This window comes from Numida meleagris, chromosome 9 (assembly GCF_002078875.1).
Source record: "Numida meleagris isolate 19003 breed g44 Domestic line chromosome 9, NumMel1.0, whole genome shotgun sequence".
Lineage (NCBI taxonomy): Eukaryota > Metazoa > Chordata > Aves > Galliformes > Numididae > Numida > Numida meleagris.
In genome coordinates, this window is record NC_034417.1 from 13,218,302 (window position 1) to 13,240,135 (window position 21,834).

A 21,834-nucleotide genomic window follows, 5' to 3' on the forward strand; every position below is an offset into this window, starting at 1 on the left:
GAATGAACCCCATCCGAAAGCCAACAGGAAGCCTGGGAAGAGAGAGGCTTAAGTTCGGCTCTCAAGACCTAGGCTGAGATTTGAGGCACAGAGCTGTTCTTCTGCATAGGATAATAGACTTTCAAGTGCTTAAAATGTCATTATGTACTGCTGAGCCGAGGGCAGTCCGTGGGTGTACAAAAACAGCTTTCTGTCCTTACTCTTACCAATTTAATTTTGGAATCAAGAAGAATGGCTTTTTTAAACCAAGACAAGATATCCCTGCACGACGGCTTACAATTGCTCAAGGAATTTCCACGCAAGGTGCAGAGTAACCCAGCACACAACAGCCACAAGAGGCTTGGCTTTCCTTCATCAGTGCAGCCATTCCTTACACAGCATTTTAGAGTCTTTTAACTCGATCTTGTTCCCATTTTGGTGCCTTTTTAGAAATTCAATCTTGTTCCTGGAAGAAGAGGTAAAGCGTTAGGTAAAAACCCTGTTTGCTTTTTATTATTATTATTTAGCACGTATTTCTTTTTTGTTGCGTTTTCCTTGGAGACAACAGCTCTTTACCTCCTCCAGAACCCCAAATACCCGTTGTCACGTTGTTTTTTTTTTTTTTTTTTTTTAAACAGAGCATGATATTCTGCTCCTTTCCCTGCCTGCGCCGAGCATGCCTCTGTGCACCGCTCTCCTAGGAGATAATTACCTCTTCACCTTTCCCTTCCTCCGCTAACACTCTGCTCTGCCAACTGATTTTCCCACAGAGACGGTATTACTCATCTCTCTAACATAACTCTGGTGATTTCTCAAATCATACTCGGCTCTCAAACCTGACACTTGTGTCTCCGCTCTTCAGCCGTACCAGTTTGTCCAATAAGCGCTCGATCTAGATCCTTAGACTGTTACAGCTATTGTCAACCAAAACATTCCTCCTCTAAGTCATAAAATCATTAAGGGTCAGAAAGACCCCGAAGATCATCCAGCTCAACCTCCAAGCCCAAGACGTGGCAGGAAGGTGCACTGTACATTAAGTTGCTCACTGACCCCGTTTTGCTCCCGTGGGTCCGTTTCCAACCACACAAGTCAGCCTGGGTTTAAAGGGTTGGGCTGAAAACTCACCCTGAAGTACCAAAGGGAGGAAGATTATATTAAAAAGGAAGAGAGAGAGATTCTGAAAGCAGGAATAACAAGAGCAGTAACTAGTATGATCTCGGAAAAATTTGTTGAATTCTAATAGATTAAACTAGAAAGAAAACTTGTGCATTCAGACATCTGCCAATAACAGACTGAGGAAGCCTGCATAAACGGGGTCTCTTCAGGTAATCATAAGCAAATGTAATTCAAAGCAGATGAAGTCAGATTCCCTGTTTATCATGACTGGCACCCACATGTGGTATCTTTAGCAATGTTTTCTTTCGAGTGAATTTACTTCTGGTGAAGGCGGGAGACTGACAGCTCCGAGGGCTCGCTGCATCCCATAGCTCTTCTCTCCCACCAGGCCTGACCGGGTACAGCCTCCTCACACAGCTCCCACTTGCCGTGCAGGTCACCCAGTGCCTTGTGAGCAATGAACCAGCTAAAACCAGGTTGTTATAACATCTCTTACTACAGCATGAGAAGAACCTTGCAGTCGATGAGATATTCCGACACGTGAACATAACGTTAGTCCCCAGTCCACGTCAGGAAAAGGCTGGTCTGTGCTCCATAGACTGGAATGACTCTTAATCAGCATTACCTCATTCCAGTCACAGGAGGTCTTAACCCATCATAACTACCCACAACGCGTTTCCTCATTCAGCCACAGACAGGGGAAAGCATTGCAGAGGTCTCTGTTCTTTTTTTCCAAGGCAATGTTATAAATGAAGCAAAAGACAATCATAGGACTGCTGATAATGTGGTGCTCTGAAATATCTGTCACGAAGATCATTACTGTTTAAGGACTGGAGATTCATTACGTCTGTTGCTCTTCTAGAGCTAGTGCCATTAATTCCCTTTTCTTAAGCAAAACCACAGGGTGTGCTGCTAATGGTTTCCAGGTTGCTTTTTGGATGGCGTGAAACCTATTTGATAATTAGTTCTCTAATTTAGCGCTCTTCTCATTGTAATCACTCCCCTCCCCAAACGATTTCACATCACTCTCTTTGTAATCATTTTTTTTGTTTGTTTCATTTCTCATTATCACCACTGGAATCACACTGATAATATTCATTTCATCTCTTTCCACAGCTCTCCTGTACATTTAACTGTCACCATCTGTACACATGTCCCATTGATCACTTGAGACTTCTTAACTGCGTTCGTGTGCGTGGACTTATGAATATATGGAGTGTTTAAAGAATCCTTTTTAAAATTTGTTACTGGCTGGCTGTGTCCCTGCTGGAGTCCTCTTGGGACACCCAAGGAAGAACAATTGTTTTATCCTTCCTAACAACACTAACACTGCTGCCGACCCCTCTCCTTTCAAAGGGCCCTGGAGATCTTTTATAGCATCCTACACTGGCACTGCTGTGCTGTTAAGCCCTCATGAATGCAACAACGAATTAATAACACTGCTATACACCAAAAACAACTACTAACATAGAGGTAGCAGTCGCTCTCCTGCAACACCACCATCTTCCAATGGATAAGGCAAAAGTGCCTGGTTCATCTTGCCTAGGCCGCTCAGAAGACATTTGCAGGCTGAATTTCTTCCCTGCCTTCTGTTTCTTTTTCCCCCATAGAAAGCAAACAAGGGCTCAAAGCCAAATCCGAAATATCCTGGGGCTTTTCACTGCCTTATAAACAGTTAGTTATAGTCATTGATACGTTGTTGGCATGTAATAAACCTTTAATGGCCAGACTGCTTGTAAAAATACATATCTATTATTGATGCATGTAACAGTAGTGCCTGAAGGCCCTCTTTGAGATGAGTTCCCCATAGTTTCAAGACCTAGACATGTTCACATTAAACAGACACGGTAACTTGAATGAACTTCGCAGCCTAAATAGAGAAGCTGGAGAAACTCAGTGATTCGACAGAGGTCACAGTGCAAGCGCGTAGAATACACTGGAATAAGAGCCCACCTCCTAAGGCAATTTAATGCTTTACTTATAATTCACCCGTTCCTTATATTGGCAGGAAATAGAGGAGAATGAGTTTGAGTAGATGGCAAAATTCTGGCTAGAGCTGCAATAATGCTGAAGTAATGATGAAAAAATACAGATCCTCTCTGCTCGGTAAATGGTGATGCTCTCCTCTGAGATCTTCACCTACAGAAAAACAAGGTCACAAACTCCACCTTTTACACACAACCAAGCATGACTGCTTTCAACTATGTACTGTAGAAGCAACATCAAAGTCACTCATGGTCAAAGCTTGTCTTCTCCAGCTTTGAGGCTGGATGATCACTACACAAGACCCTGCTGTGACCACAACCCCACCGGTAACAAGCAGGCACTGAGCATCACCTAATTTCTGCCCAGGGCAACAACCCTGCATCACTCAGCCTGCTTTCAGCCTTGAGCAAAACTAAACAGCAATAGCTACTGAGCAAAGTACAGCAACCAAGCTATATATGCTTAAGAGAAATCTGGTCTTTCAGGACTGCTTCTTGACCTGGTAAGTCTGAAACAGCTAGGGCTTCTAAGTCAACTTGTCAAATCCATACAAATACACGCAGGCACTGAGGAAGCACCTTGGTTAGACCAAACTTAGGCACTGAAATGAGCAGCAAAATATTCAGAGAGACTTAAAACTGCAGTTTCTCTGAACGCACTGATCAAATTGACAAAACACAACCCAAGGAACTCATGTTCTACAGGAGTTCTTGTAATAGGTAAGCGGAAATTTTAAATGAGGACAACATGCCTGCTTATGCATCATGCATAATGGCTTAAATCATTTTAATGTGGTGTTGGTACATGTCATCTCTGCTTGCTCCTATTTGTTTTAGCATTATACAGAACAGCCTCACACGTGGAAGACACATGCACAGGCATCCTGCTCATGCCAGGGGAGGTAATGGGATGAGAAAGGGCACAGCAAATTGCTGTAGCATGCCTAGAGTTGAACTGAAAGCCTAAATTTGGCAGACTGTCTGCCATTCTGTGTAGTTACGTTGGAGTTTCTGGATTTGCACCTGCATCAGTATTCACGAACAAATGAAAGCTTGGTTTTAACTTGAAGAGGCTCTTATAAGCAGAAGAAGTGACTCGATGAGATGTTTCTCCTTCCTCCAGCCACCACTTCCGTCCCTGATAGAGGACAGAAGAAATGTTCATGCAGGCATCCCAGGGCTATCGGGGTGAGGGAGTTACTAAAGAGTTCCCTCACATCTGCCTTCCTCAGTTCATGAATGTTCAGAGTTGTGAAGATTGCGGAAATACAATCTACAGCGATGGAGGACTGATCAGAGTATTTTGCTAAGCCTGCATTCCAAGCATTTTTAATCAAGACACCAAGCAGGGATTGCTGGTATATTAACGAGACACTCAAATCCATACATAACCAACCTGCTAGATCTTTGCTTTTGTAAGGAATATTCAAGAAATTACATTGCTTATATACATTAACTATATTATTACTTATTTTATATGTGCCCCAAGACAATTCCTCTTCACTCAGTGCAGCCCAGGGAAGCCAAAAGGTTGAACACCCACACAAATCAATGTTGCTCCCACCATGCCCTTGGTCTTCCATTTGGGGAAAGAAGATGTGAAGGGGCCAGCTATTTACAACCCTAAGAATCCCAGCTTTATTACTGAGGGTAGAATTCATGGAAAATGGATTCAACAGAGCCAGTGTAACTAAGGCTCATATTCACTTGTTTTGACAATGCCTTCAAAGTTAGAACTTGCTTGCTTAGGCAATCCCACCCATTGGTTTGCAGCTTATTCATATTAATGTCTCCTTCCTGTAGTTAGCCCAGAGCTGTATTTTGCTTTTAAATAATCTGGCCGTTCCTTCTGATTTCCTGAAGGCTCTTGCCCATGTAACAGGACTAGCAGCCCATAATGCTGTGGTTTAAAATATGCCACTATTTCCAGCAGGAGGAGTGCAAAAAGGCAACGGATACCCCCCAGCAGAAAGGTAAATTTGTGAAAGTCGCATTTTAAACACAGATATTTGCATGCCAGTTTTCATGCCAACTTTTTTTGTGCATTCGCCTAGAGGAGAGAGGCTTTTTCTAATGGAGGTTGAATTTAGACATCCCCATGCCTAAAGACTCAAGGTGGGAAACAAGGCTATTACTGAGGTGTGTAGGACAGTGCAAGACCCAGATTCAACACTGAATAGCCTATGTGAGAGGAGCTTGCTTCAAATAAAGAGCGTTCCCAGGGTGTAGTTGTGATTCCATGCTGGTGACTTTGTTTGCTGGGCCATGAATGTAAGAATTTAGCTGCATCTCTCCCTCCTTGTGTCTAGAAAGGTTTAAAGAAGAGGAGGGGTTGCTCTTGCTTGTTTGTTTTCCCTGAATGTCCCACGGAGATTTCAATACTATTTACTACAATTCTGAACTGACAGTTGATAAGTTGCTATTACAGATCTTTAATGATTTGACACAGCTGAGGAAACACACAGCATTTACCTTTCCCATTACTATGTGTTGGTTGTTTTCAATCATAGAACTTCTCCCCTCCCCAACTCCTCCTCACTCTCATTTCGCCTATAAACTTGAGGGTCACCTCTAGGTCAGGCATAGATGGAGACAATGTGAACAGATGCGACCTTGCCAGCCTTAGTTTAGCAGATGGTTTCAGGATAAATTGGATTAAAATGCTTAAATTTGTCACCTCTGGAGCGTACCTGCCCTCACCATCAGACACACACTGTGTGGCTGCTTCTCCAACTCACCAGTTTCACACAAGGAGCTCTGGCCATACTTCCTTTTATCTATCCAACTGAAGCAAAAGCTAGCAATAGGCAGTGAAGACCCAGAGCAAATAAGCTCTTGGTTTTGTTTCAGAAGATGTTTAAAGCAACAGATATCATGATTTTCACATCACTTTCACCTGCGTTACAAAAAAAAACATAGGAAGAAGCTGCCAGCAACATTTACTTCTCCAGCACCTGTCAGCTTCTGCTGCAAAGTCTTCCAAGCAAAACCTTCACTGGCCCCCAGCAGTCATCATGCATCCTCTGCAACAATCCTCTGCCTGCTGTTTTATTCTCCTCTTTCTGGCAATGGGAAGAATCCAGCACATTAACAGCTCAGGCCCATGCATTTAAAACACATCAGTGGGGCTCAAATGACAACAACCCAAGATGAAAAGCAGCAACACTACATCAGTTTATGGTAAATCAGTGAGGCATCCTTGAAAACAATAACACCATAAAGCTTGAACTGTTTTTTTTTTTCCTTTTTTGCTCCCCTGTTCCAGAATGTACCCTTGTGGATTCAAAGGGACAAAATCTGCCTGTCTTTCCATATCCCTAAAGATTCAGTGTCAAAGGGAGCAGCTGAAAGGGATAAGTCAGATAGCAGCCAGCTATTCCTGGCATTGGCACACGTTAAAGAGGTGACAAATCCACCATTATATGATTAGTTTATTCCTACAGCCAGTTTCCCCAGTATCAGGTACAAACGTAGGGTATTTCTCTGAGTAACCAAATTAAAGACTACAGATTCAGGCACAACCCGATAGAAACAAAGATGCTAGTATATTCTTGGAAGACATTTACACAATTGTTGCATAAAACACACTGCTGCTGAGTTTCCTGCATTACATTTTAGCTGAAACCAAGTACAGAGAAAACTCTTAGGAAAGCCTGACACTGTTTTTGCCATGCCCAGAACTAAGCAGCAGTACTGAAGTCTTGCAAGGAAGCTCGTTCCCCAAAGGCTACTAGTCAGTATTTTAGACAAATCTGAGGAAGCTTCCATGTAAGACTTCAAACTTTTATCTGAAGCAAACCAGACTCCCAAACTGCACTCTGGTTTTTTAAGACAACCATTAATAATAGCAAAATGAGAGTTGCCAAGATTATTTTTTCATGTGTTTTTATTAACATGAGGTACGATCATACTGGTCAAACCAGTGCAGTTACATCAGAAATGAATTTGGTCTCTTATTCAATTATCCTTCAATGCACTCTTGTGGTCAAGGTAATATATCATCATCATCATCTCCACTTCTGCTATTCCCATTACAGACATTAATTCCAAGAATGTGAATCATTTATTGTCGAGGGTCCTGATGCTGTAATAGGATGTACTGGCAGAGACCCCAAAGCCCACAACAAATTCCACTCCCCTGGATGAGACTCATCATCCTTCATTAGGACAATTGTTGCAAAGAACCTCCTCCTACATCCCCTCAGTTGAAAGAATGCTTGCAATCTTTAATTTGAACCATCAATAATTAAACAAAGAACCTGTTTTCACTTACTGTGACTTTTAATTCACCACACTGCTTTTAGGAACATCCCTTTGTCCACACAGAAAAAGGATTAAAAAAAAAGAGACAAACAATACTTAGCAGACATTTAAACACAAATGTTCTTAGTAAACAAAAAGGATAGGAGTACAGTCAGCACACTCCATTTCCCTGTCCACCAGTCAAACCCAGCAGACTACTTTTTTCCCCCCTCGTTAAATAACTGACAAAACAATAATTTCACGCTGATGAGCTTACTGGCACCTGCTTCACCTGCACTCTTGCTGTATGTTGTACCAGGACTGTGCATCTCCAGATTACTCCCACTTACTGTGGGTTAACTTCCACCGTGGAGTGATCTTGCCTGGATTCCTTTTGGGTGACACTTCACTTGAAGGTCTGCTCCAGGAGCACTCCAATACTTATTCACATTTAATCTGCAAGGCCAGGCTAAAGCTAACAAAGTGAACCCCCTTGAAATGTACACAGAATCCTCCACAACATTTCTGCACTTTGTTTCACACTATTTGCTAATGCAGAGCAACATACCATCTCACACCATTGACCTGAAGCTAACACCAGTGAAAACAATACTACACAAACCAGTCAGGCTGACTGCACTACTGTTACCAAGTTGTTAGCACAGACACATGCCCATTGTGAGCCAGAGCAATATCCTAGCTCTCCCATGATTGGTCTCCAAACAGCTATTAAATAGCCCGGGAACCTCTGCTGCAAACACAAAAATTCAGTAAGAAATAATTCTGCCTGCTAGTTAAACTGCAAAAAGCAAGTAATAATAGCAAGCGATGCAGGAATGCCGTATATTTTATTCATTAGCATTGCTAACATGGAAAACGTTGCTTTTTTTGTGATGAATCTTACTCATTATACTTTGAATATGGAAGAACATATTCAGACTGTTGTGTCAAACATACAAGTACATACTGTATATTTGAAGTAACGTGGAAAATAGCCAGTTCTGAAATATTTTAAAAAGGATTTTATACTGCCACATACATTGCGCACAGATGTTCAATATATATTCCAAAGTACATAGTACATCAAGGGTACAGAAAGGGTGGGGAAGGTTTCCTATGCTCCACCTTCATTATGGGACACACTAATGAGATTAATGTTCTTGGTAGAAGACCCAAGGGTGAGGGTGAGATCTCTGGAGCTTGTTCTGTTCCAAACTGGACAATACTTCAGCATTTACAGGCCAATCAGGTATTGCAACTGGTAGCAAATTGCCTCAGATAGAGCTATATATATATATATATTTTAAATTATTATCCTTGCTGGAAACCAGTCCTCTTAGCAGAATGGAAAACAAAATAAAAGAATCTTTTTATTTCCTGAGAGGACCTGTTCATTTCGGTCTGCTTAGTGTTTAGATTTCACGGATCCTGAAATTTGCACAGGGCCTTGGAGTGCGTTCTGTGCCATGATTAAGTGAAGCACAAAGCACAAATTGTGTTTTACAACTCTTCAGTTATGATCTGCTTACAAACAGTAGATCACTCCACGTGTACAAGAACAAGATCTACATTCTGTTCCCATCATAAAGAAGCACTTGTCTGAGCTACTTAGTTTTCTGCCACGCTATTGAGCAGAGAGAGATCAAGTTCTGCAGTGGCCAGGTCACTTGGATGGCAATCAGATGCCTGATGCCATTCCCAGCTCTGTCACTACGGCTCTGGGGGAGTTCTGAGCCAGTTTCTTCAATCCTTTTATTGTGGATTTTCCTCCCCTCACACTTAAGGAAAATTAGCGTTTTCCAGAGTCAATTTCCCCACTGACTACTTCAAACTAATCCACAGAATGAATATACTCCCCATCTCCTGGAGAAAACTACAGTTTGATTTAGAAAGTAAACTATGTATAAGCTTGATTTCTAAATTTTCATTATACACACACAAAGATACACATAACCTGTCTTCTAGGATCTTAAGTTTTCTCAACTAAAACAGCCACAAAGAAGAAGGGAGCTGCAAGTATGTACAGGATCTCTTAAGAAACTTACTCCTCTTATCGTTTCCTTTGTAGATTACCAAAATAAAGGTATCAGCAAACAACGAACTTGTCTATTATCAACAAGCAACGTGTATCTCTCACTGCATTAACCAACGCTGCTGCATCTCAGACCAGCTCCGTTAGCAACACAGTGACTGAGATGGCTCTGGGCACCATCCACCTCTGGGTCTATCACCAAGACCTACTGCTTAATGGGCAAGAGGGTTCTTAGCTGGTGTAAAGAACAGCTGCCTACAAAGCGTGTGGAACACTGTAACGGTAGAAGGACCAGCACAATGAGAAGGTATTACAAAAAAAAAAAAAATTAAGCTCACCCACCTCCGAGGATCCAGGTTCGCAGAAAAGACTCCAGAGAGAAGGGAGCTCCAGCAACAGACCCTCCCCCAGTGGCAGACAGCCCTTAAATGAGGCCTAAGAGGGCCTGGCTCCACCCCTTCCACCTGCCAATTGCCTTCTAATTGCCTTCACCTGTGCTTCCAGGGCTGACCGGGTCTTTTCTCCAGGTGCTCAATCAGTGGTTCAGGCCATGACTCAGCAGTTCCCATACAAACACCCAAGAACACTTGGTTGAGGCATTGTTTTTGTTTCTCTAACCTTTTTGCATCACAGGAAGCCACCTGAAGTAGGACAAGTTTGCTGAACAGTACATAAAAAAAAGCAAAATAGGAAAGTCACAAACAGCCAGCAGTAAACAAGAAGGTTTTTTTCTGCTTTTGAAGGAAATAATGCTGATTGGAGTCAAGATCAGGTTTTCCATTATCACTTTCCATGGTACCTCTTCCCCCAACAAGGAGAACTGAAACATGGAAGACGATATGCTTTGTTGTGGAACATATCCAAGTGTTTCCCATGAACATATCTCATGCCATCACATTTATGTTTCCCTTTCACAGTTGCTTCTGTGCATAGACCAAGCCTTCAGATATTTCAGAATCCAGGTAGACAGAATAACGTCTTACTAGAAACAAGTATATCCATAAGTAAACAAAACCAAAGACGACTTTGGAAGTAGGAAAAATAAAGCAAACGTGTAAGTGACAGCTGGACATGTGTTCTCTACCATTTACAAATGCTGATAAGATACAGAAACACAGGATTTGTTTTGGTTTATATAAGTGCTTACTCCTAGAGACGGAAGAAAATAGATTTGCCAGAGAACAAAAAAGGCCCACTCTAGGAGGAACATATTTAACATCAGCCACAGCTCTTCCCAAGTACAGATTACATGAGAAACAGAGCCTCCTCCATTTCTACTATATTCCAATATTTAATTTCTTCAAGCTGCGACTGTGAAAATAAAGGGTGAACAGTGCAAGTGCCATAGAGCTCTGAGAAAGGAAAATGAACTGAAACTATAGCAAACTACTCACCGTGAATGAAAGGACATTTATTTTAAGGTGAAGAAGAATATATTTCACATAAATCTCGAGCCAAAATCTGACTGCAGTAAGATGATTTCTTATTTGTTTGTCTGTTTCTGTTACCTCTGAATAGAGATCTACAAATTTGATCCCCACCTTATAAAATCCTTTGCTGAAGGGACAGTGGATCAGATTATGGTCTTGCTTATGGCCGTGTAAGTCTCAAGTAATTTCACTATAATCACACTGCTATAAATATTTACAGTTCATTATAAACATTGAGAATTGAAGTGAGATTACATACGAGATATATTTTAAACAACAGAAATGTGTATTTTGTACTATGAGAAAAAGCTATCCAGAAAGCTTAGATTTACTACTGTGAACAACACTTGCAGGCATAGCACAATCCAGTTCCTTCAAGCAAGACTCAGAGGACCAGTTACCCCCTTGTTTCTTTTACAAGAGTTGAAACAAACTTGTTGGAAGCTCTGTTCTTTAATGGAGTGGGGAAGGTATATAAAGGTACAGTGCAAAAATGGGTGCCTGGTTTCAGCCTTTACTTATTTTTCTTCTTCAATTAGCTGCTTTGAGCGCAGAAGTATAGTGGATCATCTTGGTAGCACAGAACACTTTAAGAGGATTCTATTATATTATAGGTGGAAAACTGACAATTCTTTAGGTCACGAAAGGGAAGATGTGGGCAAAACAAACTCAGTTTCTTGCTGTTGAAAGAATGATCCCAGAAATCAGCCCAAGACAAGCAGAATTTAGTTGGTTACAACCTAGTGTTTTCCTTCTATTAGTACTTTCAGGGAAAGTTAAAGTGTCTTGACACTGCTTGAGAAATAAAGAGTGGAAAGAAAGAAGAGGATATTATGGTTGAGCTTATGGTTGTTAAATAAAGATATATGACCCACAACATTTGTAGCACTATGAACTCAGGACAGAAATCTCAAAGTAGCATTGAGTTGGATCATGCACACGTTTTGGTTAGGTCATAGCAGGAGCCTGGAAGACAGCATGATGGAGGAAAGAAATACTTCAGCATTAATCCACTGAGAATCTTGTCATCTCCAGTTCTTTTGTTCCCCAAGCGTGACACGCATATTTCAAATTAACATTTTTACTTGATAATTATTTAATAAGATAGGGATTGAGTAAGCAAATAGTGGCTTGAGAAGGAACATTTTATTTCCAAGAGCGTCCTCAGAGATGCTTCATTGAGGGGAGCCATAGCAATTACTCGCAGATTCAGTGTCAGACACATGTCAGTAACTCAAGAGCCAAGAAGACAATGTGCATTAGTGCTTGGAAGGTTGGTAGGTAGTGATAATCAGATAATGAACATCGCAGCGGTGAATCTACAGGCAGAAATTACACAGCTGCTTGCCTGAGATTTGAAATGCAAATTGTTTCGCAGACTTACTCAACTAACTCTCGATCCCTTTTAATGCCTTGTGTTGGTATCGTTGGGACGATTCCTCGTTTGCTTCGTGACCTCTGTCAGATGATTGAGTTTGCCTTGACTAGGAGGATTTCGGCTGAGAGATGTTGAATGCGGTGTACTTTCAAGTTGCAGGGGAGTTAAGGACAAAGAGAAGAAAAGCAAAGTTCAGTAGCGAAGTGCATTACATCAATGCTAATGGCTTAGTCTTTGTGACTGGATGTGTCTACATAACACCATTCTGCTTGGCCCCCTTGCGAGTGTCAAATGCTTAAGTGTAGTTTTGAAGGTTAGTTAAGACAGTTCAGACAGGCAAAATAACCGGCTAACATCCATCAATTACTTCAGTCATCTAGTTCACAATACCAGCAAAGATACAGAGCATGATAAAACCAGACTAAATCAGGTATTGTGATAAGACTCAACACAAAATGTAGATAGTCAGTACTTGGAACTGGCCTGTTGTCATTCTAGTTCCTTTCATGAGGAAATTCCTTCAATTCTCTCTACACCACTGGAAGATATTGAGCCCACAAATCTGTCTGCTGATCTCTAGTCCTGCTTCCCATATTGCTGCACAAAAGCAAAATGACAGAAGCTCCATGCAGGCATCCCAGATCACTGAGATCTTCTACAGAACATGAAGCCTTCTCCGTAAGTACCAAATATGGGCTATATCCATATTCTGTGTAGTACTGTACTCTCAGAATTCCAGATGAAATTGTTTGCATCAGTCTCAGGGGCAGGCCCTACCTCTTATCTGTGCTCCCTTAAATGGAGTATTTTAAATGTGTATCTCTAATACAGTTGGGCAGTATATTCAGCAAAAGTGACACAGAGTCCTCAAACATAAATGTGCACCCAGTGATATTTCTAATGTAAAGCCTAACACAGGTACAAGTGGTTTTTAGCCTTTCCTTCCTGCTAGGTAGGAAAACATCCTTCAGATATACCCTTTTCCAGAATATTCTCAGCATCTCATTACTCTGCCCCCTAAGATTTCCTCTCTTTCTCCAGTACTGCAAGAACATATTATATGATTATCTGCAGTCTTAAATTGTCCACAACCTTCAATATCTGCTTGCAAAATGCTAACAATCTTAATTCTAAATCTCATCATTGGACATTGCACATATATTGGTAAAATAGCCATTACTTTTTCTGACAGCTGTTGTTCTGACTTCCTACCAGAGCTAAATTAGGAGTCCTTCAATCATTTGTTAATAGATTTAGAGATTTCCTTTTGCTAAAAACTACTTTGATTTATACTGTGCACTGCCATCCCTCTGAATTGTGAATCCGTAAATGCTTTGAGATTAGATAGATGAATGGATAGATAGCTGAAAAATTTTTATTAGTTAATGTTTGTGAAGAGCCTAGGGATTTCAGAATAAAGAGGCATGAGGAATGCAAAGACTTCTTGTTAAGTTTCAATGCATGAATGCAAAAAAGAGAAGGCGGGAAAAATCAAGCCCAATACAACGGAAGGCTGCAGAAAATGGATTGTTGCTTTAATCCACAGCTTTCCTGTTCTCAGCTATCTCCACTGGCACTCACAGAACTAGACCTCACTTGTCTCCTCTGAAATTTTCTTTTAAAAAAGAAATTTGAATGGAGGTAGGCATTTCTATGGAGCCCAGTTAATTAGTGCTGAAGGACTCTGATCATCTTTCGCCACACCTCACTATTTGAGGATTCCAAATAACAGCCTTCCTTAAAGAAACCTGGTCTGACCCAGCACCTCCTAGGAGGCTTATGCATGGTTCAAGAAGAGCTTCAGCTTTCCATTGTCTACAGATAGTGGGTCCTTCTCCACCTCTCATTAATGCTTATGGGAGAGAGAAAGAATGACACACTGATTTTAAAGAGAAAACCTCTATCCCCTGTAGAATTATAGAACCATTATAGTTGGGAAAGACCTCTAGGGTCATCTAGTCTGGCTGCCACCAATAGTGCCCACTAAACCACGTTCCTCAGTGCCACATCCCCACAGTTCTTGAACACCTCCAAGGACAATGGACCATCACCTCCCTGGGCAGCCTGTGCACCATCACTCTTAGGGAGAATAAACTGTTTCCAAGTAGTCAACTTCAAACTCCCCTGGCACAACCTGAGGCCATTCCCTCTCATCCTACTGCTGTTACCTGGGAGAAGAGGCTGGCCTCCACCTTGCTAGAACCCCCTTTCAGGGAGCATAGAGAGAGATTACATCTTCTCTGAGCCTCCTCTTTTCCAGACTGAACAGTCCCAGTTTCCTCAGCTGCCCCTCATCACACTCATGCTCCAGACCCTTCACCAGTTTTGTTACCCTTCTCTGGACAGTATCATTTTCTGCTGGTAGGATCTGCTCACCTTCTTTTCTTATTCCAATTCTCTTTCTATGTTTGTCCTATTTAATTAAAAAGTGAGATGAACAATCCACAAGAAAACAAGCTCAGGGAAGCTACACTGAATATATATATATGTCTGCATTTTAGTTTAATAAAAATTTTTAAGTTGGTATATCAATAAAATTAAATCACTTCCCCTAAACAGAGAAGGAATTAAAATAAAACCCAACAGCAACAACCAAACCAGGAATGATCACAATCAATTAATGATGAGTATTTCATTACTTTTTGTTTGCTATATGGCAGTTCCTGCCCAAATAATCATTTGGAAGAGGGAGAGAACTATTAGAAGTGTTTAGGGAAATATCAACAAAGCCCACAAAGCTAAACTATATGAGAGAACAGCAGGCAGTAGCAAAAGACCTTGAGGAGCATGAGACTAATTAGAGAAGTCGGCCATGCGTTTTGTTATCACTCCATTACAATGAATGGAAATGAGGCCGGGGTTGAACATCTCTGCTCGGGAACACCTTGGGAACAGGAGCAGGGGAAACCTGATCTGCCCTTGTATTTGTTGTTTGGGCTCAGAGAACAGTAACTGATACAGAGCTCATTTCAAAGCAGAAAAATAAAAGTAGTAAGTATCACTAAAGATGAGAACTTTCAAACTGGGATCAGGTAAATAAAAAAGTCTATGGGAATGTAAAACAATAGTCAGTGAGGCAGGTGAGGTGGCAAGGGAGCTTGTGACAGGGAGAAGTAACCATTAAACTTCATGGATACTTGTTTACAAACAATTTTCTTGTGCTAATAGCTGGAAAGGATGCAAGATTCTGTACTTACAGGTACTTAAGTGAGAGCTCACTTGTCATATTTGCACAGAATAAACCTCAGTTCAATGCATTTGAATATATGCTTTGCTTTAAATACAGTAGTAATCCCAACTCTATTCGACCAAACACTTAAAGTCATGCTGTGCTGAACTATATCTCATCTGTCTCCTCAGTAAAAAGTGTTGTTTTGCATTTCAGCAATGAACAAAGCGATTCCTATTTATGATTTGTTTGTAAAACACTTTGTCAGCCAAACAGATCTTGAACAAGAGCACGCTCTCAAAGCAAAAGCAAACAGAAAAAAACCCACCTCCTTTCTGAATGTGAGTGACAGCAGACAAACATGACAAAACAAGATGAGCTAGACTGCTGATTCTACACCGCTGATTCCATTGGGAAAGACAAGGCTGTAGCAACAGCAACGGCAGCGAGCAGTTGCCTGTTGCTGGGCTGATGATGCTGACAAGCAGTCTGAAGGTGTGAAAGTAGACGCTGTAGTGCTGGTTCAACAATCAGGCCCCTAGACAAGTATGTGAGTCTGGTGGAAACGCCTAGTGCATTTCTTCCTAACCGTTTTTCAGAATGATTTTTGTTGCTCCCAAGTAAGCCTGGGATAGAGGCACTATTTTTCTTTCTGTAGACAACAACCCATTGTTTAATGCTTCTGAATGCTATGACAGCTAGAAGGGTGAAAGGCAACACGCAAGTGACAGTAAATGCCTTCTCTCTCGTTTTTAATATCCAACATGTGTTATCTGTAGTGCACTATTCAGCATGATTCTCCAAGGCTGCTCCAACAGGCAGCTAGAAAAGTCAATCCACTGTCAAAGCAGTAGCAGCTCTTCACTCACCAAGTTCTGGATTCCCTGTTTCTACCTTTTATAATGTTGTAGTGGCACTAGCTGAGGGCACAGACTGGATGCAATAAATTAGGTATATCCCCCTATACAACAAAACTCTGCTTTCATTTGCTTTTGCTTTCCCTTTTTGTAGCTTGGCTTTTTTACACATCCTGGGTGCGGCGGGAACAGTAGATAGCCAAAAGGGAAAAATTTTCCTGAGATAAATAGGAGCAAGGTGCTCACCGTTGATCCATTGGCACCACGTCTATCAGCGTTCCGTAAGAACAAAGCTAAGGAAAGCTATTCCATAAGAACAAAGCTAGTCCTAGAGACTCACCTACAACTTGCAACAGGAATTCCCAGGTTTGCCCACTTTAGATATTCCCAATGGCTTAGAGACAAAAAAAAAACAAAAACAACTTCTCTTTTCAGGAAGTTTCTCTTTTTTTTCCCTCCCTGCTTGCACATATTAAAGCACCCAAAATAATATTTTAAGTGCTGACAAACTGGAAAGCATACAAAGAAGAGCAAGGAGAAATGAATTATGAGCACTGGAGAGACTCACAAGGAAAGATTAGAAGAACTAAATATGTCTAGCTTGGCAGAGAGATGACTAAGGGGGGGGGGGGGGGAAGTGATAAATGCCTACAAATATTTGAAGGGCGTATACACTGAGGAGGCAGAGAGATTTCGCAGTGTGAGCCATACCAGGTGGTGGGATTAGGAGCAAAAGGATGGAATCAGAAAAGCAAAAAAACTCAAAAAACCCAAACTCACAAAGCAGAAATTCAACTGAAGGATAGACAAGCAAAATTCCCCAGGAAAGTTAAATATATCCACATTCCCCATGTTGGAGATGTGAAATTTTCCTCAGAGACAGAGAACTCAGTATATAAGACACGTGGGAAGGCTGAGTGAGTGCTTTGGTGCACAGAACTAATGAAAGACTTGTGCCTGGATGCTGGGAGACCAATAGGAGCCTCAGGAGACTGCAGGTGTCCCACAAACACTACAATTACAGAGCTTCAGACAGGAAGCAAAGGTAGATTTTGCATCCAATTAAAATCTCGAGGGAAAGGCTGGTTTAGACTAATTTAATGACCCTGATCTTGGTAGAGCTACAGGACTTTACCTGACCAGATATGCTCCAGCCAGATGGCTCCTGGGAAGCAGAAAGCTTTGTATCTGCTAAATATTCAAGAGTATGGCTGTGGAAAGCCTGAAAAAATCAAGAAGGTACACAAAAGTATCATATTCCCTCAGACTGAAAAGCTTAACCAGGATGAAAGGAAACAGAAAGAGGAGGGTTTGGTTCTTCCCTTGACTTAGTTTCTGATGCAGAGCACACCAGTGCTCCTTGGAAATACATGCACTGAACACATAGAATCATAGGACCATTAAGATCACCTAGTCCAACCATCAACACATCACCATCACGCCCACTAAGCCATGTCCCTCAATGTCACAACACTGCCAACTCCTCATTCAGGAGGAAAAAAAACAAAAAACTTTCCTTCTACAAGATACGTAATGCATTAAAATGCTTTAAGTCCTTCCTTAAGAGATGCAGCCCCAGTGTTAAACCTCTCCCTTGTACAATCTTGTGTAAATCAGGCAAAAGAAATTCACACAAGTCTCAATACAGGAAGCACACAGAAGTCCTCTCCAAATTGAATTTGATTCAGCATTTGATGGGAAGCCACAGCCCCAGCTTGAGCTTTTAGGACACACCACATACCTACCTGAGAACTGGGAGTCCCACACTTTTGGCAGGGAACTCTGCAAACTGCGAGATGCTCAACTATTTGACAACAAGAGCTAATTCTATTAACATCGTGCACTTCTAGGAGCAATCATGAAGAGAATATATTTGACCAAAGTGAGATTTCATGCTGTTGAGCATATAGTCCTCTAACCACCCACTGAATGAGGTACAAACGTGACAACTGGAGGTCACAGCAGTCTGGGTGGTGGATCAGTCTAAGGAGTAGACTGGGTAAAAGACATTTCCTTGGCCCATCACTAGAACAACAGCACCAAGTGCCTCAGCACAGGGGCTATCCCCATTTCAGCTAGGGGAAGCACAGACAGAGAGACAGGTAGTAGAGACAGAAGATTTTCCAGATTGCCCATATTGCGGAAACTGGAATTCAAATCCAAAGCCAGCCATCGCTTCCAACAAGCCTAAGCCTCTAAATAAGAAAAGCTCTTAATGCAATTCCCCCCCAGAAATGACAGCAGATATCCATCCCAGGGTCTTCCCACCACCACAGAACTGGCTGTCCAACAAACAGATTCTTATCAACTGTAAGAACCAAGTCCCAGAGCTCCTCCTTTATGAGGCAGCCCCAGGACAGAGCAGCTGCAATGGTCAAGCACGAGACATCCCAAGGCAAACACAAGGAAAGAGGTGATAACAGATAGACTCTGCTCTTCCCATAAACGTGATCCTCCCACTAACAGAAATCATAGATATCTCAGCAGAGCCATTACATAGCTCCACTTACACTGGATGAAGCACCACATACCTGGGTATGAGCTCAGTGGTGAAGCTCCACAGAGGTAGGCTGGCTTTAGACTCACTGGGAAAAGCAGCAGGTAGCATTCAAGGCTCAGCTGATCCACTTTCCAGGCACAGTGCTGGCACTCATAGCAGCACAATCGTAACGGAGACCCAGGCTCACAATCACAAGACAACACAAGATCCTGTATCCCAGCATGGCTGTAACAAACACAGTGCTGCTGTAGCTCTTTTTACTAATTAACCAAACATTTAACTTCAGCATCCTGGCTACAACTCAGCATAGAAAATCACATCCCCTCTCTCTACCTAGCCCTAACCCACCAGCTCCAGCCAGAGCTTTCCTTTCACCATCTTCTTTGTGCAGTGACTGCACAACAGGTGCAATGCATCAGCCCCAGGACGAGCTGCAGGTGAGAAACCACTCTGTGTTCTGCCTGACCCAAACTCTTGTGGGCCATACTGCGTAAACATAAAGCACTATTATCTCCCTTCTCCACATGGAATCACTTTATGGAATTTATTATTATTATTTGGAGCTCAAATTGAAACCCTCTGGCCATGTATGAGCACTAAGCCTGCTTAGGGAGTGCAGGAAGCAGCTAAAGTGGTGAAGAGGGAAAGATTTATGACAGACAGAAAAGAAATTTTCTTTTCTTGCAACAAGCCTCACATTCCTAATCTATTTCTGCTGTTCTTGCTGTTCTCTACCAAACTTCTGACAGGTCATATAGACTAACACTTACCATGCTGCAAGCTGTTCCCCTAAATCCTATTTTATCATACTTTATAACCACCTGGCTGGATTCCCTTGGTGGTATTTTTCACTCCTTCTTGTAGTCCCTAAAAGCAGCTGTATTGCCAGTGCCACAGCCCCTATCTCCATCACCCCCTTTCTTCCTTCTCCTATAATTTCAGCTCTTTTTACCCTGGGTTTCCTTTTTTTTTTTTTTTCTTTATGGGGAAGTCCCACCTGATACTCATTCAAATAATCATATTACTGAAACAGATTGATGACAGTTTTCACCTGTCTTCCAAATAGGATTTCAGCCTCATCCCCTCCCTTTGCTTCAGCAAAATCTACTTCTGTAAGATCTTTACAAGTGTATTTCTTCCCCTGATGAAACGCTGTTAGGTGGGGATTTAAAGGGAGATCCATGAAAGAGAGAAATAGCGGTGACAATGAGGAATCTCTCTGAAATTCTCTTTCTGAAAGCTCCAAATGGTTTCCTAACAGCACAAAAGTGCCTCCTGATTATGTCTGAGCTGAGGCTCAGGGAAATCTTAAGGGTGGGCAGGAGGGAGGACGGCACAGGTATCGCCAACTGAACATGAGTGCTTCTGAAGGAGGAGGGGGGATTTACAAATCCTGAAGGAAGGAGATGGGGGGAAGCTGTTGTAGAGAAGTAGAAATGCTGTGGCCCCTGCCACCCTCCTGGTGATGCTGGAGCAGCCCAGATAGCAGCTACAAGGGGGGCTCAGGGCTCCAGGTTTCCCCACACTGAAAGCCTCCATGGGTTTCCCATGGTGATGGAAGCAGTCTCCTGGTCTGCAGGTCCCTGTGGACCCCCCCTTATCTTCATTAGGATTTTTGCAGCAAGTTTCCAGTAGGGCTTTGCAGTTTCCATCCAAACCATCAGATACATCTTCCTACCTTGCAGTGACTTGTCCCTTCAGGTCTTCCTCTGGTAAAACAAATGGGGCTCACCCCTAGACTTTGTGGGTGAGACCTGGGCAGATGCTGCTTGTGCCCATCTCCAGAGCCAGCGGTGCTCCCTTGCAGGAAGGAGCACTGCTAACACAAGCTTCATGCTGTGTTCCCATGGCAACCCAAGTGTCACGATCATCATCATCCCATTTCTGGCAGAAAAAAAATACAGGTCCAATGAAGAAAAATCCAGGGGTCCCGGTGGGCTTTGCTGAGGTTGGGTGGTTTTTCACAGAATCACAGAATGCGTTTGGAAGGGACCTCTGGAGATCATCTAGTCCAACCTCCCTGCTCAAGCAGGGTCCCTTTAGAGCACAGCGGAACGAATATCATTTTTTAACATCGTTGCTCTCACCATTCACCCCAAAGCTGCTGAGGAAAGCGGCACCCAGTTCAGTGATGGCACAGAGGTTTGAGCTGTCTGGGATTAAAATTCATTCTGTCAGATAGATACAGTTCACGTCTCATCTGCTTTGTCTCATTTTGAAGCAGAGGACATACGATCGAATTACCACAGCTATAGAAGATACTAAATGATAGCAGAAGAGGTTTCAGTGTCACCTACCCTACTGACATGACCTGGGGATAATGACAGCTATCAGTTATCTTTGCTCAGTGGCACACAATGACTTTTTAAACCACAGCAATTTAATAACATGGATGAAGTTGTTTTGTGCAAGGTGGAGGAAGCCTTAGTGCGCATCAAATCCCCTCGTTGCCCCACGCTGTTCTCTGCTGACATCTGTGTCCCAGAAACCAGACCCATCTGGAGATCCACCACTTCCACCAGAGGGTAAATGTGGTACTTAGGGACATGGTTTAGTGGACAACACTGGTGGTAGGTGGACAGCTGGACTAGGTGATCTTAGAGGTCTTTTCCAGTGTTAAGGATTCTGTGATTCCACAATGACAAAGCATTTCCATGCAGGTTTGTACACGAGGGAGCTCACCTTTCAGCTCTGAGACAAAACATGCTACAAAAGGGACTCTGGAGATGCATCACTGGCCACTTTTGGAGCTCTCTGCTGTGTTCTTGCTGGAGGCACCAGAAGATCTAAGGCTGGAGGATTCATTTCAATGTCTTTAGAATCAGTTCCCGTGATTAGTTGTTTTTATTATGGAAAAAAATGAAAGAGGAACTTCCAGCCTGAGGAACAGAGAGAGGGGATCTTTAGAATAATGCTTAGGAGAAAAGCATCTGCCTGGAAAGTGAAGATCATGCCTGAGCTTGAGAACAAAAGGGGAACAGAAGTGTGGGGGGAATGGCAGCATTATACAGAGTCCCTTGATAAGGCAGCAATAAGTGGTTTTTGCACAACCCAGTGCCTACATCCCCGCATTGACACGTGGATCCAACACAGTGCAATATTTAGGTGAGCTGCTATCATGAAGTCACACAGCTCAAAGGGATATA

General features: G+C 42.3%; 1 long non-coding RNA gene across 1 annotated transcript; it reads right to left on the reverse strand.

The window, feature by feature from the left end:
• LOC110403497 lies at positions 10,425-19,822 on the reverse strand. The gene is made up of 3 exons (XR_002441690.1): positions 19,459-19,822; positions 18,720-18,913; positions 10,425-12,307 (listed from the first exon to the last, which is right to left on the reverse strand). It is a non-coding gene; the product is annotated as an uncharacterized LOC110403497 (long non-coding RNA).